This window comes from Canis aureus, chromosome 9 (assembly GCF_053574225.1).
Source record: "Canis aureus isolate CA01 chromosome 9, VMU_Caureus_v.1.0, whole genome shotgun sequence".
NCBI classification, from domain to species: domain Eukaryota; kingdom Metazoa; phylum Chordata; class Mammalia; order Carnivora; family Canidae; genus Canis; species Canis aureus.
The window spans coordinates 5,195,581-5,219,917 of record NC_135619.1 but is presented as its reverse complement, the minus strand read 5'-3'; the positions used below and the strand labels follow the sequence as shown (position 1 = coordinate 5,219,917).

General features: G+C 52.8%; 1 protein-coding gene and 1 long non-coding RNA gene across 3 annotated transcripts in view; one reads left to right on the top strand and one right to left on the bottom strand.

The window, feature by feature from the left end:
• The window catches only part of ITPK1 (inositol-tetrakisphosphate 1-kinase), a 160,690-nt gene that overhangs the window by 67,399 nt on the left and 68,954 nt on the right, over positions 1-24,337 (top strand). The window lies entirely within an intron of this gene.
• On the bottom strand, positions 7,307-8,414 carry LOC144320255 (uncharacterized). The gene is made up of 2 exons (XR_013385813.1): positions 8,014-8,414; positions 7,307-7,592 (listed from the first exon to the last, which is right to left on the bottom strand). It is a non-coding gene; the product is annotated as an uncharacterized LOC144320255 (long non-coding RNA).

Genomic DNA, 24,337 nt, shown 5'->3' with positions numbered 1-24,337 from the left:
TGAGGGAAGGTGGTTAGTTAGCACTGGTCCAGGCTTTGGGCTAAATTCTGTTCTGGGCTTGCTCAGTAATTACCCATGTGACCTCTGTCATAGTTACCTTCCTTGTGCCTGGGCCTCGGCTTCCCCATCTGTGCAGAGCAGGGCAAACCAGGTCACAGACCGGTGACTTGGACAGTATCTGACCTACAGGTGACTTGCTCGGCCCACACAGGACGCTTACATTCTTCCCTTTGAATTAGTGGCCAGTGTTTGAACCACCTGCCCACGGTCGCTGCCACTACCCGTTGCCCCACAGCTTCGGCCTTATTGACATTTCGTCTATGCTACTCTGTTTGCTCTTAGGCACCTCCCACCCAGGATTTTCTTGCCGCCTCTGGCTCTGGCCTCCCTGGGTAATGGGGCAGAGGTGAGAGGCTTGCCGTTGACAAACCCGAGCCAGACTCTCCTGGTCCAGCTCTGGGAATGAAAAGAGTCTCCCCGTGTGTTCAGAACTCACAGTGGGGGGATGATGCTAACTAGTGGACTTTGTCTCAGGGGCAAAGTGGAAACCAGAGCTGTAGAAAGGTGTGAGTGGTGCTCTCAGGTGGATGGAGGGTGTGGTGTGGGAAGGGCCAGGGCGGGCCCCTCCATGTAGGGCTCTGGGCAGGATGCCAGGCCTGCCCTGACAAGTCAGGAAGAGATTGTGGTTTGGGCCTGACCCCCAGAGCCCTGATGTGCTGTAGTCACAGGCACCTGATTACGGCACTCCCTGCCCCAGGGCTTGAAGATCTCAGTCATCAGATCTGGCTTTAATCAGGCCACAGATAAGAATTAGCCTCCTCCCAGCCAGGCCAGGGCTGGCTGAGGCCTGGGTGCACATTCCTGACTGGTGCACTTTGTTCTCCGGGAAGGTAGGGCTGGGTGGAGCAGGGCTGCCCGGCCAATGTGGACCCGGGATGGCATTTCCCCTGCTTGACAGGGTCACGTGGAATTTCCTGTTGATGATGGCCCCCGAGGAGAGTAGGGTCAGTGGCTTGACCCAGGCTTGTGATCATTTCTTGCGGTGACCCCGGAGAGCACGTGGCCTTTTGGCAGCTCCATCAGGGTGTTCTCTTGCTCCCAGCGGTGTTCCTGGCCTGCTTATTACCTGCCTGCCTCAGGCCTCTCCCTGGCCTCTCTGAGCCGCGTGAGGATAGCTCTGAACCCTGGCCTCCCTAGCTGTGTGATCTCAGGCAAGTCATTTGGCCTTTCTGAGCCCTGGCTTCACAGCCACGTGTGCCATGAACCCACCAGGGGCCCAGGTGGCCAACCTGGGTCTGTGTTTTGTGCCACTGCCAAGAATTCTTAAGACTGCTCCGAGTGTGGGCCTCAGTGGGCAGCCTGGTTTTCTTACCTTGGAAGTAGCTATATGAGGAAAGGTTCAGACTTCAAGTCAGTGTGTAGGGATGGGGTTAGGACTTGAACTTTCTTCTCTTTGTCTGAGGTCCCTCTTTCTCTGTCCATCAGCACTTTCTCTGTTCCTGAGACCCCGCCCCAGCATTGTACAGCCGGTTCCTGGGTCATCCCACAAGCGCCAGTTCCCCTGGAAGGGCAGGCAGCAACAGGCTGACTTTCAGAACTTCTCTGCAGAGCCCTGTTAGGACCCACTTCAACCCTGGCCCAGTTCTTAGCCCTGTCCTGGTGAGGCTGTTTCAGCAGCACCCTCACAACACAGAAAATTACAGCCTCAAGCAAACCCTGATGCCACATAGCTACATGTCAAGCGGGTTCTGGTGACACAAAGAAAGTACCAGGCATTTTCCAGAACCCCCTGCACCAAGACTCACCCAGCCCTGGAATCGAAGCTACCTGGCTGAGTAGAAAGGGACCCACTCGAGTTTTTTCGTGTTGCAGGAGCAACACATTTGGCTCCTGCACGGCTGTCATACACTCAGTAAACATTTATCAGGATATAATATTCTAGCATTAGGCAACAGAGTAGGAACAACACGCGTTTCAAGTTTGTTAGACCTGTGTCTGGACCTTGGACCTGCTGCTCTGAGATCCAGGGCAATTTGGTTGTTTGTGCTCCAGAGGATTATTTTCCTTATCCCAGAGTCATGGATCTGGTTGCATGCATTGGGGGTAGGGGCTGTCCTGAAGACTGAGCTGAGACACGCAGGTGCTGCCTGTGGCAGGTGTGTGACAGGCGGTGTGCTGCTGCTGGTTCTTGGTGAGGTGGGCTGTGGGGGCTGCAGGCTGGGTGAGATGGGGTTTTTGCTACCCAGAGCTCTCGGCTGAAGGGGCCCACACAAGGCCACCATAGAGGTTTGCTGTGTCTTGGGTATTCCTAGCATCTGAACCTCCTCCCAGTTGACATCTGGGAAATTCTCTTCCACATGGGTCATCGGAAGCCAGGCAGACAGGGCCTTGCCTGCCCTTTGCCGTCCTGCACATGGACATGGGCTCATGCTGGGTGTGGGCACATGCCTGGGAACCTGCCAGCTCGACACACTGCCTGGATCCAGTATCTGGGAGGCAGGGACAGGGAGCATTCGTCACGAAGGCTCATTCATACAGGTCGGTGCCAGCTGGGACATCAGCTGTGTACTTGGGTTTGCGCTGCACACCAGGGCCTCGTCTGACTGCTTGCTGGGCCCACTCGCCTTGTGTGTCTGGGTGCAGCCTTCCTTGCTGAGGCCCCGTTTCTGGGAGGGGTCTCTTGATTTCCTGAGGTCTCTGAACTGAATAGGGGTCTTAGCGAGGCCCCATTCTACTCGTGTCAGTGCCTGGTCAGTTCTGTGCTCACAGAGCCTGTCGGTCTTTGGGACTCAGAGTAAAAAGTGCTGAGAGCAGGGAGGGAGAAGAGGATCGCCACCTCTGCTTGCGGGGAAGGGTCAGAGAAGACTTCTTGGTGGAGGGGGCATTGGAAAGGAATTTTGTGGGATAAAAGTCCTGGAGGGAGGAGGTGGGTAGGGTTTGGGCAAAGTGTGTGTGATGAGAGAACACAGAATCCTGTTCGTTCAGTCAGTCAGTCATTCACAGAGATTATCGAACGGGTTCCCCCACTTCACTCAGATCCCACCAGTGCCCCCTGCCAGGGCAGCCCCGCTCTGGCCTCGCAGCCTCTTTGAATCTCTTTCCTCATCCGTAAATATAAATCTTACTGAGGAAACACTACTCAGTTTTACTGAGGAAGTTACATTTCTTCATCAGTGAGGTGTAAATGATAGTGGTGCTTGCCCAACAGAGTCTTGTGAGGAGGAGTCCAGGCTTATGAACATGCCAGGCCCCTCGTAACCCCTCAGTAGACGGAGTGTGCTCACCCAGGGCTAGACGCTGGGAATTGGTGAGTGGACACGGGCCCACGGACAGCAGAGGTGGGAAGGCCGAGGTGGGCACAGGGCACTCGTGCGGGGGGCCAGGTTCGTGGCGGCTGCGCGAGGTCCCAGCCGTGTACCGAGTGAAGGGGAGACAAGGTGTGTGTATGGAGCTCCTGCCCTGAGCTCAGTGAGTTGCGTGTCTTGTTTAATCTCTTTGACACACCCCCCCACCCCGTGAAACCCAGTGAAGGAGGTTTGATCTGAAGAGATCGCTTTGATGAGGGCAAGTAACTGCCCGTTCCCAAGGCCGTCCAGCCAGTGGGATAGGACTTTCTAGCCAGTTCTCCTGCCTCCCCAGCAGTTCTCACAGCCCCAACACGACCATGCCTGGGGACATGTGCGGGGGAGGGACAGTGGCAGTGTGAGGGAGCATTCGAGTAGCCCCTTGGAAGAGCACTGGGAGCTCACCCAATAGGTGGTGGTGGGGGGGGGGACAGGAGGCTGAGGCCTTAGCCACCGTTGGGCTTTGAGGGGAGCTGCATTTGGGGTGATTGGCCTATGCTGTGTTCATGGGGGTACCCAGGTGAGAGTACTGGGCGAGGGCGGTGTGCTCTGTGCTCTGGCTGGGGACTTGGACCTCATTCTGCCGTTGGTGGGAGTTGGTGCAGGTGAGGCTTGGCATGATGGGCAGAGACCTGTGCCCCACCCCATCCGTGTCTCTTGGGGCCACGGCCAAGGACCCTGCACACAAGTCCCACTGTCGTAGCAGGAGACAACCTTTGTTTTGGGAAGCCCCTGGCACGGGTCTAGGCCGCTCCTCTCTACCCTCATACACACCCTCCGAGTCTTTGTTCTCTGATCTGTAGAATGGCTTTGAAATCACAGACCGCCTCCTCCCAGGGAGATGATGAGGATGAAGAGCCTGCCAGGCGTGTGAACATAGAATGTTTAAAATTAAGCCAGTTTTGCCCAAAAGGAACAAAACATTGTGTGAATATAGAAGGTGCACTGGGTGTTTGTCCTGGGCCTGCCCCGGGGTTGAGGTACCTCCCAGCGTGATCAGGCTCATGGACATTGGTGTCCTCATCCAGGGAGTCAGGTGCAGAGCAGGGTCCTTGGGTTTACAAAAAAATAGACACACAGAATGGAGGAGGGGGAGGATCCTCAGACAAGTCCACCCAGGAAAGCCTGTTTGAACGGGGAGGTGGGGGCGCAGGGCATTCCTGGGAAGCTGCGAGCAGTAGTCCCGCTTGGCTGGCAGGTGTGTGGAGTGAAGTGATGGGTGAGGAGCCCCAGGCAGGTTGGGGCCAGATCCAGCTGCCAGGCCAGCTGCCCAGGAACTCCAGGTTTCGTCTGGTAGTTGCGGTGTTGGGGTGGGCTTGGATTCGACAGCACCCCATGAGAAGACGGCTGCAGGAAGACACTACAGTGGCTAGCGTGTCCCTGGACCAGGGGTAGTAACCCAGTGATCTTGCTCCAGAACTTGGGGTGTGTCTTATATTGGGTCTCACTTCAGAGAAGAATTGAGCAAGAAAAAGGCCCCAGGTTTCAGGAGTTGTTATTGAACATCTTATTTTCCCACATGACTAGGAAATGAGGTTTTCCACTAAATGTGTTTTTCTGGTAGTTTCTTGGAGCTGCCATGTTTGTTTTCAGAAACATGGTTGTTCTAGTTTAAACCTGTATCCCGGGATCCCTGGGTGGCTCAGGGGTTCAGCGCCAGCCTTCGGCCCCGGGGCGTGGTCCTGGAGACCCGGGATCGAGTCCCGTGTCGGGCTCCCTGCATGGCGCCTGCTTCACTGTGAGCCTGTGTCTCTGCCTCTCTCTCTCTCTCTCTCTCTCTCTCTCTCATGAATGAATAAATAAAATCTTAAAAAAAAAAAAAAAACCTGTATCCCCAGTCATCTTTCTTGTTGAAAAGAGGAGTTGGGGTGCAATTTCATCCTTTACCGATGTTGTTTATGATTATACAATTAGAAACTACCAAAGGTTAAATGGTAGAGAGGTAGTGAAGTAAGTTACACTTTACTGATTTTTAAAAAATTTTTAATTTTCTATCGATCTTTAAGTGATACTGTGTTAGAAGAATACATAATGCCACAGGAGAATGTTCTTTATAGCATGTTTAATTAAAAAACCAGATCCAAACCTGTTGATGTGTTATAATTCCAATTTAGGGCAAAATATATTTAAAATTGGAGGGATGTGTGGAAAAAAAACTCCTGGTTATCTCTGAGACTGAGGAAGAATTGTCTTGTGTGAATAAGTAACTTGGAATTTGAATATCTCTTACAATGATCCTTTAATTTGATCAGGATTTTTTTAAAGCTGCATTATGTTATTAGCCACATCTGGTATCTCCCCACACTGCCTGATGTCCCCCGTCTCCACTACAGGACTCTCCAGAATCTGAGCTCCTCGGGAGCTCCATGTCCCATTTGGGGTTTTATGGGGTGTCACGTAGCATTGCTCTGTGTTGGGCTTTCCGATCACACCTTCTGGAAGCCAGGTTTGTGTCCCTCCCTGAGATGTCTAGCAAGGTCTCCTAGAGTCGGAGGCCTGGCTCCTCTTCGTGAAGTGGGGGCCGAACCGGCAGGTGGCTCTGTAGATCAGGCTGCTCCATCCTGAGGTCGAAGCCTGGGGCCTCAGGCCTGGCTGGGCATTCGGCTGTGGCTACCGTTTCATTCCGACAGCAAGACTCAATGTTCCTGTTTCTCAAAATACCTATCTATCTGTCTCTTTCTTCCTTCCTTCCTTCCTTCCTTCCTTCCTTCCTTCCTTCCTTCCTTCCTTCCTTCCTTCCTTTTTGTTTTGAAGATTGGTTTACTTCTTTGAGAGAGAGAGAGAGAGAGAGAGAGAGAGAGAGAGAAAGCCCACCTACCTGCATGTGTGCACCCCGGGGCCAGGCAGAGGGAGCTGGAGAGAGACAGAGAATCTTAAGCAGGCTCCACACCCAGTGTGGAAGCTGACTTGGGGTTCCATCTCAAGACCCTAAGATCAGGACCTGAGCCAAAATCAAGAACCAGACACATTACCTGCTGTGCCACCCGGGCACCCCTCAAAATACCTTTAATACAGTCCTTACTAAAATTTGAATTTTTGTTAGATGTTGGGAATGAATTTGACCCTTGGTTATGTCTTTGGAAAAAAGGCAGGACCCCCTCCTCCCCCTGCTGTCCTCACTGTCCTCCTGACCCTTGTAAAACAAACAGGTGGGATCTGACCTCTGAGGTGAGAAAGCCCCTCCTCCTTTCCCTGTCACCGTTGCCCTGCGGACCACACAGGGGACACAGAGATGCAGAGGTGGCTTTGCCTTGGGGTCAGGGGTGAGGCAGGGAGTTTGCTCTGGAGGAGAGGTTCCAATACCCGCCCCCCCCGCCCCTCCCTGGGGACTGGGACTGACTGCTGGGCTGTGCCCCAAGTAGGGAGCCTCCAGGGAGGAGGGCAGCAGGCCTCAGAGGCGGCCTGCTTGGACAACGAGCCATGGCAGTGGGGTCACTGCCCGGGAACAAAGGAGCAGTGTTGTCAGAGTAGAGGAGGGGAGGACAGGGGTCAGGGCTGGCAGAAGGCCTTCCCAGCTCCCCAGCGGCGTTGGAGGTTGCTCTGTCCGGCAGGTAGGTGCTTCTTCCTCTGCGGTGTCTCCCAGCCCCACACGTCCACGCAGGGGAGAAATTCCTTAGCATTTCCAGTTCTTGGAGCCACGTGCTCTCCCTGCCCCTGGTATTGAGATGATGGGAGACAGGGCAGCACATGCTTTTGGTCGTGATCCCAGGGCCTAGAGAATAGGGTCAGTGTTCCAGGGCCTCTGGAGGGGAAGTAATTATGGGAGCTGGATGAGAGAACCCTGTGCTCCCGTCACAGACCATGCTCCTCCCTCTCAAGGCCGGTGGTGGTTCAGAAAGCCTGCTAGGCTTGTGGGGGGCTAGTGGGGAGGGTGCTACTTGCAAACAGCAAAGGCCTGCGGGTCAGGTGGGCCACCTGCCCCACCGGAGTCTTCGAGGAAGGCACACACATTGAGGGGTTCATTGTCTCATTGTCTTCGATTTTATCTTAAACAAGATGTTTGCAGTTTTTCTCATACCGTCACAGGGAGGCTGTGTATTGTGGCCTTGACCACGCGCCCTTGAATGTTTCAGTTCCCTGTCCCCATGCTGGCATCCTGGGACAGGGCTCCATGCTCTCCCCTCCTGGTAGGATGTGGACAGCATCCATCTGGTTGTATGTCCTGGTGGCGTCCTGGTGGCAGGCTGTGAGCACCTCGGGAGGGGTTTCACTGAGCACACCTGTTTCCTGGCCTGCGTGAACACGCTCCTTGGGAATAAGAACATCCTGAATTAGTCATAAGAGTGCTCAAGTCAAGGTTGGGAAGGGGTGTCCACCAGGCCCACATCTCCCTTCCCACCAAGCTTCGTCTGGAATACCCAGGCCCACCATCCACAGCCACAGGCCTCAGACCTTTAGAGACCTTTGTGGATGCTCAGGGTCCAAGCCTTCAGTTCCCAGCCTGACCTGGGCTTGGTTGAATCTTGGCTCTGCTGTCTCCTCGTACTGAGGAGGCTGGGCAGATGCAGTGCAGTGCCACCAGGGCACCTGTTACTAGTCAGCCTGTGTTTATTGCTGCCCTGCTCCCTGTTCCCTGCTGTCTCTGCTGCCCGGAGACCCCTGCTCCCAACAGCCCTGCTCTCTCTACCTTCTTCCCAAGGCAGTGGGGCCCATTTGGCCCTTTGCTGACCTCTCACTTCTGCCAGCTTCGAGATACAGAATTTCCAGAGCACCTTAGTGTGCAGTGTCGCCATAGGCCTGCATGGTGTATGGTGGCAGATGACACATGAGGGCAGTGGCCCCACAGTCTTCTCGGCTCAGCTCAGCAGCCACCTCCTCTGATTCGATGTCCTGACCCCCACTTGAATAACCACACCTTCCTTTGTGTCCTCGCTGTATTATGGCCGGGTGTTCTGGAAAAACCACATCCTTTTTGGCCTCGCTGCCCTGACAGTGGCTGTGTCTGCCCCTGCCTGGGGTTCAGTCCGTAGGGAGTGCTTGGTTTTCACTTGCTGAGTGAATGACCATGAAGTGGTGTGACCAGGGCCCCAGGGCCCCTCAGCCGCTGAGTGGTGGGGTTTGTTTCCGAGGGGATGGTGAGCTGGGGAGAGCAAGGCCCAGTCCTGGGAGGAGAGGGAGGACCCAGGGAGGGAGGTGCTCCCAGGGCGTGGGTGCCCAGAGCACATCAGTGCTGCCAGGTGGGGTGGGGGGAGGCCCGTGGAAGCACCGTGGCCTGAGAGGTGGAGGGGGGGCAGGAGAGCCGGTACATCGAAGTGGAGGGAACCACGGAAGCCTGGCCCCACTGTGAGGGCACATAGGGCGTGCACCCTGGTGCACTGCCTCTGTCCATTGCCTGTGCACTGGAGCCAGGCCCCTTCTGTGCTGCAGGCTGTGCTCGCGGCCCACCCCTTCAGGGTGTTCTCTCTTGGGGTTCACATCTCAGCTGCTGACTTGACCCTTGGTTGGTGGATCATCGGGCGCCCATTCAGCCAGCCGTGGACTTTCTCCATATCCCACCCCTTACAGGCTCCGGGTTTCGGGAGGGCCCAGGTAACTAGGGTGCACCCTGTCCTCCAAGTGGGGAGGCATAGCAGATGCATCATCCTAACCCAGGACTGTTGGGGCTATGGTGGAGTTTACCTCCTATTTCCTTTCCTGGTGAAAGGTTCTGGAATAGCACACAAACAAGTAAATATATAACTAGGTAGGGGGACTGGAGTCACCTTCTGAGGAGGCCTGTGGGGTCCCCAGAGGGAGGAAGAGACCTCTGTGTCAGAAGCAGGAAACTCAGGAACCTCTCTGCATTCCAGAAACCCAGTGGCTTTACCCCCAGTTGATGTGGGTTTTCCCACATCTTCCTCTTCTGTGGAGGGGGGGGTGGTTGCCATGGGAACCACTGCCTGCAGCCCGGCAGTACCAGGAGGGGGAAGCTAGTTCCTAAATCAGCTGTTGTGGGGGGAGGGAGGGTTGCTGTTGGGGTGGATGAGGGAGGAGGGCAGCTGGGAGGAAGGTGCTGGGTCAGGGGTTGGTAGGGACCTGTCCGGAAAATACTAGACTGCTTTAGGGGGCTCTCACTTTGGTATCAGAACCTGCTCTTTTCTCCCTATTCTTGGCCTTGGGGAAAGGCTGGTGGCCAGCACTCCCTGCCCCACCCCGTGGCGGGACTCTGCTGTGTAGGCACCCACTCCACCCTCGGTGCTGGCCCCCCAGTTGCCGTATAGTCCTCCCCACCCAGCAGTACTGCTCTGGCTGTAGACCTTTCTGTTTACCCCCGTGCTCTGCCTAGGAGCCCTCTGTGCCCTGCAGTTACCCTGCTGTGCTTGTGCATGCACGCACATGTGCGCGCGTGCGCGCGCGCACACACACACACACACACACACACACACACACACACGGCTGTGCTCTCCCGTTACAAACCCTCTCAGGCTCCCATGGCCCTGGGACTCTGTGTGGCCTTCTCTCGAGCCTCTCTCCTCATCGTGGTAGGCTCCTACCCCTTGGCTGACCTGACTCCAGTGCTCTGTACTCAGGAGCCAGTTCTGACATGACCTCTTCCCTGACAGAGCTTACTTTCTTTTGGTTTCTCTTTTGGATCCCCCCACCCCCATGGCTTCCTAATCTCTCATGCATGCTGTGCTCCTGCCTTGGCCACCCTGGACGTCCCTGTTTGTGGATTACTGGTCTGTTCTCCGTCTTTGCTGGCCCTGCTCCTTGTGTCTGGACCAAGCCTGGGGGCCTGGCCCAGGGAAGGTGCTGGGCGATGTGGAACAGGGCAGAGTGATCTGTGGCTGACAGGAGACATTGATAAAGTTTCCTGGGGAGACGAGAAGCGGCAACTGCATCGGGTGAGGTAACTCTGCCAGTTGATACAGTGGCTGTTCCAGTGAGCCGTCCGAGGCACACCTGCGCTAATAGTTTAAACTCGACGTCACCCATGCCAGGAAACCATCCTTGACCCTGTCCAGGATGACCTGGCTTGATTCAGGTGACCCTGGAGTCCTCCTCTTACTGACAGGGCTATAGTAAGGCAGGCCCTGGGGCAGAAGTCTGAATTTGCTGATTAATTTGTAGACCCTGGGAAAGCCCATGCCCAATTTCGCCCTGCTGCCCTGCTCTAGAAAGTGGTTCCTTTCACGTGACCCGAGGGCCTTTTTGTATCTCTGCTTTCACTCTGAGTATCTTCTGGCGTCTCTGTGTCTTGACCTCCAATGTGGTTCTTGAGCAGCTGTTACCTCAGTGAGCGGAAACCCATCAAGCCCTTTGTAGGAGGCCCAGGCTCACCCTGCAGACAAGGACTAGCTTCACCGGGTACACGAGCTGTCCTGCCTCTTGCCACCTGTTGACCTGAGCTTACAAGCAGCTGCTCAGAGCCACAGAGCACATCACTGTCTGTAGCGTAGTTTTCCCTCCAGGAGTCCTTGCAACTCCCCAAGGTCATCATATGCTGCTCCAGGACATCACTGAGCAGAAGATAGTCAAGGGCATCAAGCTGCCCCCTCGCTGCTGGTATGTGTGTGATCCGTGGGGATTTCCTCCCATCGCAGAGCCAGGGTGGGTCACATGCATTTTCTAGGCTCACCTGTGGTGATTCAGTCAAGTTTCTAAATTCTGTGAGCTGGCATGAGTTTTCCCAAGTGAATCCGAGATCCCACTGTGTCAATCTCCAGCACACATGAGCTTTTTTAAGCACCCAAGAAGTCCTGTGCTAAAGACACTTGTTTAACTTGACCCACGGCCAGCACCTTTTCAAGCGATTTTGAGTGCTGAACTCTTTTTCATAGAATGTGCTTAATTTTTTTTGAAAAGCTCCTTCATCAATATTACATCAAATGCCAGTTTGGGAACGGCCTCCAGGAATCGTCTTTTTTTGGACTGGAAATAAGTGAATACAGCGAGCGTACTGCTTTGGGGCTTAAAATATAATCTATGCAGGCTTTGTAGAAGTTTGACTCAAAGTTTTCCTGCCTTGTTGTTAAAGAGGGTACGCAGAGAGTATGTATTTTTGGCTTGGCTCAGCCATTTGTGACCTGAGCTGCCAGTTGCCATTCTGGGAGGAACATAGAGATAAAAGATACATTGAGATGTGTTTTCCGTTTTCAGCAGAAAAAAAACATCCCGGGCTGTGAGTCAGGGCTGGGTGGGGAAGAAGAGAGCACGGCTTGGGACATGAAGTGGGGCTCCCACCAAGGGGTGGGCAGCTCTTCTCATGTCAGGAGCTCTTGGGGCCAGACTCAGAGGTCTCAGTGGGGCCCGGGGCCCTCATCTGTAAGACCGGGCCCACAGGCTCTCTTTGAAGCATCCTAGAGTTTGAAGTCCTTACCTAAGCCCCTTGTTCTGTGGGGCCAAAAAATGACAGCAACCGAAGGCCAAGTATGAGTGCTTGCAGCATGTCCTAGGCGGTGTTGACACCTTGCATGTGTTAATTTCCAGAATGGTCTCTCCAAAGGGAGCCGAGACCACGACCCCCTCCCCAGTGCCTTCCAGTGGCTTCCCCTCCCCCACAACCACATTCCCAACTCCTGATCTGGCCCTTGGAGGCTCTGCGCAGCCTGCCCCCTCTCCTTGTCCCCCTTCACCCGGAGATCCATTCAACACAGCCTCTGCTAGGGGTTCCACACTGGCTTTCCTAGTTCCTTGGAGCTCCCTTCCCTCGGATCTTTCCTGGGCTTTTCTTGTCTCTGTCTCAGCTCACATGGTGCTTCCTGAGGGAGCCTTGCATTATTTCCCTGGGCTGCTGTAACACATTCCCACAGCCTGGAGCCTAAACAACAGATTAATTGTCCCACCGTTCTGGAGGCCGGGAGACCGGGTGTGGGTAGAGGAGCTTCCTTACTAATTGCATCTGCAATGACCCCATGCCAAATAAGGTCACATTCTGAGACACTGGGGGTTAGGACTTTAATATAACATTTTTGGAGAGCACAGCTAAAACCTTAACGGGCCTTCTTTGATTAGGACCCCCACCCTTCCCATCATGCTCTTTACACTGCTTTATTGACATAATGTGTGGTGGATGCCTGGAGGCCTCCTATGTATGTTTATGCCCCACCGCCCCCCTCACTAGAGTATGAGGTCCTGAGAATAGGGCCTTGGCCATCTTATCTACCACTGTGTGTCTTCAGTTCTTGGGCCATGCCAGGCCCAACGTATTCACTCACAGGAATGAATGAATGTACGCACACGTGGGCAGATGAGTGAATGTGTGGATGAAAACACAGCCCTGTGAGGCAGGTACCCTTGTCCTCATTTACCACCCACACACTGAGATTTCAAGAAAACAAGAACCAAATGAAGGACAACGGTCTTTTATGTATGATTTGTGAACTGCTGGCGATTTCTCTTTTATTTAAATCTGAAAGCACAGAAGCAAAGATTGCTATTATGCATTCTCGATGTTTTGAGAGTTTGCCAAATGGGACACGTTATACCCCATTTTATTTTCGCCCTTTCCTGTCATTTCTGCTGAATGCAGATGCTCACCCTGGTAACCCACAGGGCGTTCTTCTCACCTTTGTCACCATGTGCGCCCGGCACAGTGTGTGAGGCTTTGGTGGGTGCGTCGGGCACCAACTTCAAGTTTACTGTCTGGGACAGAGTTTGGGATCCAGTCAGTAGTGTTCAGTCTGAAATCCTCTGTTGGAAGTGCAGGGAAAGCACGGCAGGGGCCTGGGGAGGCACTGGCGAAGAAGTGGTAGCATTTGAACTCCTCTGGCTGGGAGCGCAACTGGAGCCCTAGACTTCATGGCAGCTCAGGCTTTTAGCTCTGGGGGACGGTCAGGTGAGATGAGCTGAAACCTGTCTGTGAGAGTCTTGTCCCTGTGCCTCCTTTCCTTGTCCACCCTCTAGGGTCTCTGAGGGTCAGTGTCTGGTGACTCTTTCATCCTGCATTTTGCTCAGCTGTAGATACCTATGATCAGGGGCACCCAAGATACCCCTGGTCTATCTGCTTGCCAGGACAAGACTCAGGCCCAGGAAGCTGCTTGGGCCACCAGAATGTGGCAGCTCCTTGCTCTGCCCTTCTGTGCTGTGGTTGGAGCCCTGGCATCTCTAGCCCCCAAGAGGTCATGGCCTCTTGGCTTGGCTAAGAACACAGTTGCCACAAAGCCATCCAGGCTCTCGGACAACATGGAAGCAGTATCCTCCCCACAAGGTGCATTTCTTGGAACTGGTGGGGCTGGAACTGGTGTGTCCGTGTTGTCTGGTCGATCTCCAGGGCTTGTGTGTCCTTGCTTGCTCAGGGGAGCCTGCGGGTGATGTAGTGTCTGGGACTTGAGAAGTCTTTGAAGAAGTCAAAGTCAGGGAGCACCCCCTCCCTGAGCCCAGCACCAGTGGCCTTGGGTGGGTGAGTGTGTCGAAGAAAGAATGAGGTGTGGTGGCCATGGGGAAAGGGGTAGGTAAGAGTTTGTGGTCAGGAATCCCTTGGGCCTGCCCCCTGTTGGCTGTGACCTTGGACAACTTACCTGATCTCTTTCTCTCTGTCTTGTTTTCTTAATGGAGAATGTGGCTAACAGGTTCCTGGAGGGGTGGTAATATAAGTGCTCAATAAGCATTGTGTGAATGGGTGGGTATATGGATGGATGTTCGGAGTCTTCAGCCTCAGGGTTCGATTCAGTGCCTGTTTGTGGCACCTGGAAGAGCCAGGCCCTGTGCCAGGCCACGTGGGGGTCACAGGGAGGAAGACGGGACAGTCCCTGACCTTGGCAAGGATGCACAGGCTGTAGAGAAGCCAGTGGTGTAAGCATGATGCTTGGGAATCAGAGTGTGCAGGAAAGTCCATTCTGAACCTGAACGGCAACTACTGGGGGGCATCAGTGGTGGAGGAGCCAGCAAAAACCGATGAGAGGCCAGGGGCACTGAGTAGAGAAATCTAGGAAGGGAGAGGCAATGGCCCACTCCTGGGGATCTTGCTTGTTAGAAGGCCCGCTGTGGGCCTGCATGCTGCTGGGCTTTACCAGCACTGTCTCATCAAATGCTGGAGGCAGGTGTCCTTGGCTCCATTTTACAGATGAGGAAACAGGCTCAGAGAGGTTGGTGGTCACTGACTAAAGGCCCAGGCTCGGGCATGGGTGGCTCAGTGGTTGAGCATCTGCCTTGGGCTCAGGGTGTGACCCCAGGGTCCTGGGATCAAGTCCCACATTGGGCTCCCCACAGTGAGCCTGCTTTTCCCCCTGCCTGTGTCTCTGCCTCTCTCTGTGTCTCTCATGAATAAATAAAATCTTTAAAAAAATAAATAAATAAAGGCCCAGGCTCTGTCCACTACTTCCAGCATTCCTGCCAGTACTGAGACCTGGCATTGGGCACCCAGTGACAGAGATTGCCCTGGCTGGGCATGTTTGTCAGCAAGCCACTGTAACAAACTTCCCAGCATCTCAGAGGTTTAACACAGTGAAGGTTCTATTTCTTGCGTGTGTCATATTCCGATGGTGGTTTCTCTAGACAGTGGCTCAAGACTCTGGGTTCTCTTTATTGCGTGACTCTCATCCCAGAGTCCTTGTCTCTAGAGACATGGACGAAGTCAGAGATCTGACCATAGCCTGGGGCCTGGGCATCCCGTCGATGTCCTCTGATGGTGGGAAGCCATGAACAGCTGCTCCTTCTTCTCTGCTGCTCTCTGGGTGATGGAGCCCTGGCGCCTCTGGCCAGCAACCAAGGAGAAGAGAGCCAGGGTTCCTTCTGGTTCTGATACCTACGCTATGAACTGGGAGAGGTTTTCAGTGAGCCCCTTGTTGCACTTGAACAGACCAGGCTGGTTAGGTGGACACGGCTGACAATGAGCCATCTCTGTATGATTTGGAAAGGGGACCAGAAGGACAACAGTGGAGGCCGTCACCCTTTACAGCTGGCTATCCCATCGCTTACTGGGTGGCTAGTGTGTGTGCTCTACGACCTGGGTAATTAGTAATGAGGGTGCAAGTGCATGTGGTCTGCGTACATGTTGTGGAAGTGTCCGTGTCCTGGACTCTGAGCTTTAGTTACTGGAGTCTTGTCCTCCACGTGTCCTGCTCATCTGTGTCCCTGGGTGTGTGTCCTGGCTCCTCCTTGACTAGCTGTGTGAACGGGGTCCTTGGGGTCCTCATAGGTATAATGGGGATAATAATTGTTTCGCCTCCCAGGTGGTTGGGGGCTAGCTCACAGTGATGTCTGCACACAGTAGGTGCTGGCTGGGTTTCGATTCAGGTCTGGCTCCAACATGTGCTCTTTATATGTGCTGCTACCTGGTAATTTAAAAAATTACGTAAGTAATACACCTCACTGATTAGAAACTAAAGAGTGAGCACATGTACGCTGCTCCCCATAGCATCCCCTGGTTCCTCTGGAGAGTGCCACTTTGACGAGCGTCTTGTGACCTTCATCATGTACAAGCAGTGTGCGTGTAAATCTTTTCTTCTCCCGTAGGTAATGCTCCGTACTTGGCAGTCTGCACCCTCTTGGAGATCTCTCCTTCTCAGTACAGAAGACACTCCCCATTCTCTCCTGTGGCTGTGTGCTGTTCCGTGTCAGGGTTCCCATTAGATGCCTGGTCTGTCCCTTTTGGTAGACTTTTGTCTCCTACTTCCTCCTTCCCCCTTCCTCCTTCCCCTTTCCTCCACTTCCTCCTCCCTCATCTCCCCACCCCTCCTCTTCTGTGCAGCTTTGCATAGCAAATACAGTAGCAATGCCTGACTTTGCACTTCACCTGGGATCGGTTCCTAGAATTGAACCTGCTGTGACTTACACTTGAGACAGATACGACCAACTTGTTTCCTCTTGAGATGATTTGGATTTGCACTCCCCCCACCTTGGGTTTGAGTCCCTGTTTCCCCACACCCCGATCAACAGTGTTTTATCAATTTCTCAGACCAGCTAATCTGGTGGGTGAAAACTGGTATCTTAACGTAGATGTAATTTGCTTTTGTCTCCTATGTGACGTTGAGCATTTTCTAACACTTACGTGCTTTGGAGCTGTTTTTATTCACTTTTCCATACTCATGTCTGAACATTTTCTTTTGTTCACTTTTTATTTTTGTAGTGTTGTTTCTTTATTGGTGATTTGTTGGAGCTTGTTATATATCAAAAAACCAGACATTGGTGACATGAGTATACCACGTTCTTCTCAGCAGAAAGATTCAACGTCAAATCACTGGTTTCCCCTAGATTGCCCATAAACATAATTTGCCCCCAGCCCCAGTTCTATTCTAGAAGACATGTAGAAAACAAACAAATGAGCATGACTTTGAGGAAAATTCTGAAAAAGGAAGAATAATGAGGGGGAACTCACTTATAGCTACTATAATTAAAATGATTTGGGGGGAGGAAAAGGAAAGCCAAACCATTGTGGTTATTGGTGCCAGACCATACAACTTAACAGAGAGTCGAAAAAGGGCAAAGTAAATGTGGGGGTTAATATATGAAAATAGTGGAGTCATCTACTGAGCCAACACAGCATGCCACTGTTGGCTCAGTAGAGGCTGCCAAGCCAAGCGCCCTGAAGCCAGCAGCCCCCCATTCAGGGCCGACACCTGTTTAACATCCTCATTTTGGCACCTTTTTCACTTGACTTAAGGTGCTTTTGCCACAATGGCAATCTCTACTTTTCTACGATTCAGAATGTATTATGTTTTCATTTCTTTGATTCTTTGCACCTCAATTTTTTTAAGTTCTCTCGCAGATTCTCCAAATATTTATTTTTTATTTTTATCATTAAATCTTTGCTCCACCTAGAATTTATTTTGGTGGGAGACAGGAGGGTGTGCATCTACTATAATTTTTTCCAGATGGATACTGAATGATTGCAGCAACATTTAGTAATAATCCATCTTCTATCTCCTGTTTTTTTTTTAATACCACTGTCTTCATCTATGGACTCCATGTTTATTTAGCTCTTTTTGGAGCCATGGGCAAGACTGTGCTGGGGTGCCTGTACTGTGGCGGCTCCAGATGGATGCAGTCCGGCCTCCAGTCCACAGACCCATGTCTTAGACCATGCTGCTGCTGCTCCTGTCCCTGCTGTCACCCGGAGGACAGAGGAAAGCAGAGGGCTTAGGAACCCCTGTCCTGGAGCCGTGAGGACAGGGGGGCAAGAGACCTAGCTCCCCTAATTGCTTATGCTTATACAACCTCCGTCAGGTTGGGTAGCCCCCCAGAATGTTCTTTGCCACATCTATTAAGTGGTAGCAGCCTCCCCTGCTTCCCAGGGACATTGGAAGGATTAGAGGAAATACCTGTGGGATGGGCTTAGCACAGCAAGCACCCTGGGCATCTGCAGGGTCCTGGTGGTGCTGATCATCAGGAGTGCTCAGGCAGAGAGAGGCTTATCTCGAAGCCAGAGAACATTCAGCCTCACGTCAGGAGGAAGATCCTAACTGCCGACATCTGTGTGTGTGGGTGTTCTGTTCACACGGGGTCGGCTCCTGTGTCCTTGTGGCGTGCTGGGGTGGTTTCAGGAAGGATGTCTCCTTACCCCTCTGCAGGGGAGGCAGGGGGCTGGACACTGCCCTGCCCTCTGTGCTTAGGGTGGCTGAGGAAGAGGATGGGCTGGAGGGAGCAGGGTGTGCTAAGGTCAGGAGGACTCTGGGTTTGCTCCTCTGCCCAGGGATGGGGGATTAGGAGGGAGCACCCCCCATTCTGAGACGCTCACTCTCTCTGCAGTCAGCCTTCTTTAACATGACCTTTGACTCCTCTTCCCATGGGACTGGATCTGCCAGCCCTTTTCATGCTGTTTTCTTTCTTTTTTTTCTCCAGTCTGTGGCTTGTGTGTTCCCCTCAGGACAGGACCAGGCTGGTGCCTGGCACCTAATGGGAGGGTTTGGTTTCCATGCCCTGACTCCTGCCAGCAGCTACCACTGAGAACCGGAGCTTGTAGGAAGCAGCACATTTCGCAGAGCCACGCAGGGTCAGGCAGCTTCAGGGGCTGTTCTCAGTGGTGCTGGGTGTGGCTCCGTTCGGGGTTTCCACCTTTCCATCCTAGAGGATTAGACACTTAATCTTCTCTTGTACAGGATAAATCCCCATTGCCTTATTTCATCTAAATATTGAATTATAATTTAAAAAAAACACCCAACAAAAGCCCAGTCTCAACCTGATAAGCTACCTGTAAGTTACCTTTTGCTTTCTTTAACTTTTCTCCCCTTTTCCTTCCCTTCCATTCTTTTTTTGTTTGAACAAATGGGAGAAGAAAAAACACAGGGGCACACAGTTAGGACTAGGGTATGCTGTATTAACAAACAACCCAAAATCTTCACAGCTTAAACCAGGGGGTGGTTGTGTCTCATCCCGGCCACACGACCCTGGGGGTCTGCTGGAACTCTGTTTGAAATTGCTCAGAGATCCAAGGCTCCTCCACCTTGAACATTGCCAATCCTGTGCCAGCACGGAGAGCATTCAGGAGGCCCAGGTACCTGCAGCTAAATGCTGAGCCAAGAGGTGCCAATTCACACTGTCTCACAGCTCATTGGCCAGAACCAGTTACTTGATCGCATCCAGTGGCAAGTGAACCAGGATGTGCATCCTGCTGTGTGTCTCGATGGGCTGCTATCCCCACAGTGACCTGTGTGCCCAGATCCTCTCATGTTCCGGTTGTGCTTCCTTTCTAGCTTTGTCCACAGCAGACGTTGGTTCACATGGTTGGGGCACACCGCTTTACCCTGTGCTAGTCTCCACTAGGCCTCCTCCTCCCAGTAATTCTTTTGTACCCTCTGGTGTGGGTGTACCTGTTGTTACGGTACAGCCAGTCTCATTTTGGGGACGTGTATTCTGTGTCCTGTGTATTTTGTCGATGTGACCTCAGCAAATATCCCTGGACCAGGAGTGATTCTTCACCTGTTGATTTTTTTCCTTAGGCCAGCACCTTGGGAATCGTCTCACTGGGTCAAAGGGCATGGTTGTATTTATCTTTATAATCTACCCTTGAACCTGGCTCCCTAGCATTGGACAAGGACCAGGGTTTTCTTATCTCCTAAGAACCTGGGGTTAGCCATTTTCTTAAGGAGCCACGCTTGCTGAGTGGGTATAAGTTTTTTGGCTCTTTGAAATAAAGTCAGTTTGCAAACGCCCAGTACTTTGGAACTGTAAAGTATGTTGGTCATGATACTGTGAACTCAACTTGGCCCCTCACCTTCTGGGAGAGAAAGGTTTTTCACTCTTCCTCCTTAACCAGATCACTGTGTGTTATTACCGAGGAATTGGAAACCAGTTACTGAGAAATTTGGGAATCGGGTCAAGAGGTGTTGGCGACCATCCGCTCCCCCTCCTGGGGCTGGAGTGCCTGCAATGACCAGCACTGTCCCAGCAGCCCTGCCTGCTGATGTTGGTGGTGACCTGCAGGTGGCCTCCTGCTCCTGACCCCTCTGAGGGCCACTTTGCTCTCCTTTGCGCGTGAGAGTTGCTCTTGCTGGGGAAGAGCCTTCAGCCTGCTCTCCCCAAGTTGTCTTTTGGAACCAACCTTGTGGGGAAGACACGTGGGTGCTGTGTCTTCCAAGGCGGGGCTCCCCTTTGGGGTCTGATCATGAGGCAGTAGATCTGACTTTTTCTTCAGTGGACACCTGTTACTGCATGGCGAGCCTTTACATATTGGAGATGGGGCAGTTCTGTCCCAGATGCCCAGAGCCCTGGCGAGCGCAGAGGAACAAAGCAGACAGGCACCCACATGCCTTCCCTCCAGGCTGTTTTGTCTAGACCCTGATCAAGGCAAAACTTTTCATGTAGTAACTTACATTTGAAGACATACCACTCCACAGGAGTGAACTAGAGGAGAAGGGGATGATGGCAGGAGAGAGACCCGGGTCTCAGGCAGCTGTAACTCCATGACCCTCAGTCCATTCCTTAATTTCTCTGTGACTCAATGTCCTCAGCTGCACCTCATGCAGGAAGCTCCTATCAGCATAGTATGTGGCCCATGGTAAGAACTTTCCAAATATTAATCGTTATTAACAATGACAGTAAGTTTTATTGTGGTAGCAAACCCTTTGAGGAGTCTCATGTGAGTCAGTACAAGTGACCTAGCTTTGCAAGATTCAAATTCTGCCTTGTGCTTGAGCCTTTCTTTATAGAAAGTCAGGGAAATTTTGACTGGTCAGCAATAATGTGAATCGTAAGAACAGGAAAATAAAAGAACTGACATTTATGGAGCGTGCTAGTGAATAGGAAAAACATGCCTCCTGTGATTGTCCTTTACTCTCTCATGTGTACTACACACTCAGAACACGTCTAACACCAGGTGTGCGAGCTACACTCTAACCCTCACTGCGTGTCCTGCAACTTACCTCAGTTCTGACAGCCTCTGAATACCTGGAGATAGTATTAGATCCACAGCCAAAGGGCTCAGTCCCACAGGCCTGCTCCCCCACCCCACACCGTTCAGATGCGACTCTCAGGTCCAGCTTGTCAACTGTGCTCCTGACCAGCCAGATGGCTCTCAATTGGAGGATCCCAGGACCCCATCCTCAGGTTTGATTAATTTGCTAGAGCAGCTCATAGAACTCAGGAGCAATTTCCTTCATGTTTGCTGGCTTATTATATGGGGCTATGTTAAAGGATCTAGTTGAACATCCAGATGGAAGAGAAGCGCAGGGTGAGGTATGTGGGAAAGGGTGCAGAGTGCCCTGTCCTCTGGGAGCACCTCCGTGTGTTCACCAGCCTGTAAGTGGTCCAAGCCCTGCACCTTTGGGATTTTTATGAGTCTTCATTGTGTTGGCACAATCCATCATTAACTCCATTTTCAGGCCCTCTCCCCTTGCTGGAGGACAGGAGATGGGGCTGAAAATGCCAAACTTCCAATTGTGGCTTGATCTTTCTGGTGACCAACTTCCATCTGGAAGCCCACCAAGCTGTGCCTCATTAGAACAAAAGACTGTGCCAGCAGCCAGGAAGTCCCAGGGGGAGGTTGCATAATCTTGCTGTTGGCTGGGAACAGTTAGGAGTCAGCATGAGCTGTGAGACCTCAGTGTGTTATTTAGCCTCCATGCCTATCAGGGGTCCTGATCGCAGGCTGTTGCAAGAACTGTATCAGGTCATGTGCGTAGAGTGCCTAGAATAGGGCCTGGTCGGGCTCTATACTTACTAGAGAGTCTGCTTGAGATCCTCTCCATCCCTCACCCTCTACCACTCCTGCCTTGCGTGCACTCTCTCCCTCTCTCTAAAATAAATAAATAAATCTTAAAAAGAAAAGAACAGGGCCTGGCTCAAGGCAAGTGTCTGAGACCTGACCCTAGCCACAGGAGGGTGGTCTTCAGCCTCTCTGACTCCTGCACGGCCTCCATTTACAGCCTGTCTGGCCGTTCAGAGAGGTGTAGGTTGTTTACAGCAGCCCAGACTTCTGCAGGCACCAAATACCTTGCATCTCGCATCCAGGGAGGATGAGCAGCCTTAGCATGGTGTGGGAGCCATTTTCCCAGGTCCCTTGCCTCCCTGATGAGCCCCAGAGATGGTCTTACTTTTTTTTTTTTTTTCCATATCTGGCTGCTTCTTGATCCTGTCAGGGAAGCACGTGTGGAAGTTTGGGAGAGAAGGAAGACCAGCACCCTCTGTTGGGGTGCCCTCTACTGCATACATGCTCTCTCCGTGGGGGCTGTATCAGGGTGCCAGTCAGGGGTCAGTGCCTTTGTGCAGAGGTGGTCACCTGTAGCCCCCGACGCATTGGCAACGAGCAGTGCAAGTTGAGAACTGAATGCGGATGGTTTCTGCAGCTGCCCCTGCCACATGCATTACATTCCACCTTTCTTCCCCCATTTTTCCCTCTCCCTCCTTCTCCAGGAGGCTGTTTCTAACCCCCCAATAGGAAGGAATCCCCCAGCTTTCTGGAATGTCCCTTCTAGTTGGTCTGCATTGTTTACTTTGTTCTTCAAAACACTCAGTTGAATTTAGCAAACTCTTCTTACCTCAAGCCAGGAACATGTTCTAGGTCCTCGGGATGCAGTCTCAGCCCTGGTTGGTGGGGGATCTCGGGATCTGCTGGAAGAATATGTTAAAGAAATGACTTGATATTTGGAAGTTAAATTGCAACCCCGGCAGGATGTGCAAAGGGTCCCAGGACTTTGGGTGAGACCAGGGAACCATTAAATCTTCCTGTTTGGGGTGCAGTGAGTTGAGAAGTCTGGAAAAGCATTGAACTTTGGAGCTGGGACTTGAGAAGTGAGTGAGAGCTCACTGTGTGGATGAGGGCTTGTGGGCAGGGGGACATTCTAGGCAGACAGGTGGCTCAAGCACAGGAGCTTGTACCCCAGGCAGGACTGGAGCGGTGTGTGGCCGTGGCATTTGGCTCTGCTTCTGCAGGGCCCCGGGACATTCACGTCACTGGCCCAGAGTCCTGAGAAGGGAGTGCAGGGACCATGTGTGCCAGGCACCCAGGAGGTGCCCAGAGAATGCTCGTTGAGTGAATGAGTGAGCAAGCAGTGGTGGGATGTTATCTAAGCACTCAGGGCGGCGTTAACACCGCATCTGCTGTAGAGCAGCCCTGTGCCACATCGGTAAATATGATGTTGTAATCCACCGAAACAGCCCAGTAAGGTGTTGGGAATAGTGACGTCCTCATTTTATGGATGGGAAAGTGAGGCACAGAGCAGTTTCCGGCTGTGATGGGGTTTCCAGGCGTCTGCCATGCCCATCTTCCTCTCCTGATGAGGTCAGTGGGGGTCAAGGGGATATTCAGAGCCTAGATCACTTTGAATACTGGGCCAGGCACGATTGGGTCGATTGGGTCACTTGCTATGGAAGTCAGAGGTGACATTCCAGCCACTGGGGTTTGCAGGCCTTTGTTCCAATCCTCCCGGCCCTCCCCCCTCCATCCAGCCTCCCATCATAGTTGCTGAGGGAAACACTGGGCCCTTGTTTCCTCTGAGTCCTGAGCTCTGAGCGCTGCGCAGAACACCGTCCTGCCTTGGCCTCACAGGGTGGCGTGACTTGGAAGCATGGCACCCACAGATCTCCTCCGGCCACAGTGGGAGGCCCTTTCATTGAGACATCCTTGTTCCTGCTGAGGGACAGATCAGACCCCTTCTGCAAGGGAGAGCAAGTCTCTGAGAAAGTTCCCTTCTCTGGAGGCTGAGTGTGGCAGTGGAAATGAGTGGCAGTGGAAATGAGTTCCCTTCCCCACCCTATCTGGGAGGTACAGCTGGCCCACCAGGGTCCCCTCCTCTGCAGGAATACCTAGGCCCTGCCTGAGCACCTGTCCCCAGTGGGCTCCTTGAGAGGACGGTGGACTATTCAGGGTGCATGTGACTTATCTGGCCGCTTGAGGAGAAGCCACGCTGGAGAACTTTCTGGAACCAGTGGTAACTCCAGTCAGGCCTCAGTAAAGATGCTGCACAGAGAGACGGCTAAGCCAGGACCAGACCAGGCCTGATGTGCGTTCCAAGCGGCTGTTCTTGTGAAAGGGTTTTATTGGCATAAAAATGCTTGGAAAATATACAAAAAGAGGTGGCAGCCTTCCAGAACTCAACTGTTTACCTTCGTGGAGCGGCTGGGAATGTGGAGAGCTTATTTTCCCAAACAGCCCGTGCACATCAGATCTGCAGGGCGCAGGCAGGTGCCAGGCTGGGATGAGCTAGGGGCATCTCCTATGCCCACCTCCTTTCCCAAGCTCCCAGGACACATTTCTGTCCCCTCCTGGCCCACAGGAGAGCTGGGAGCTTCTGTCTGGAGATGGGTGTGCTGCTGGGGTTAAAGTTGCACTGTGTGACCACTTCTCTGACCCACTTCTCTGCCATTTCCAACTGCCTTGGTCTGAAAATTTTGGCCTGTTGTTTGTGGTGCCTATTACAGTGGAGCCACAGGTTAGGGCAAATATGGGTTTGTGTCTGTGGCCTCTTTTGAGAATTTGTTCCTTTGCCCATGTGACCACTTTCCACTGGCTTCACTCCCTTCCTTCAAATTCTGTTTGTTTTGCTTTGTTTTCCTGGGAAGTGGGTCTGGATGGAAACGTAATACTGAATCCACAGACAGGATCAGGAGGGTCCATGCAAGTCCCTGTGTTTATCAAAGGGGAAACTGAGGCCCAGGGGGATGACAAGCCAGGCTTGTGTGCAGGCCCAGAACACTTG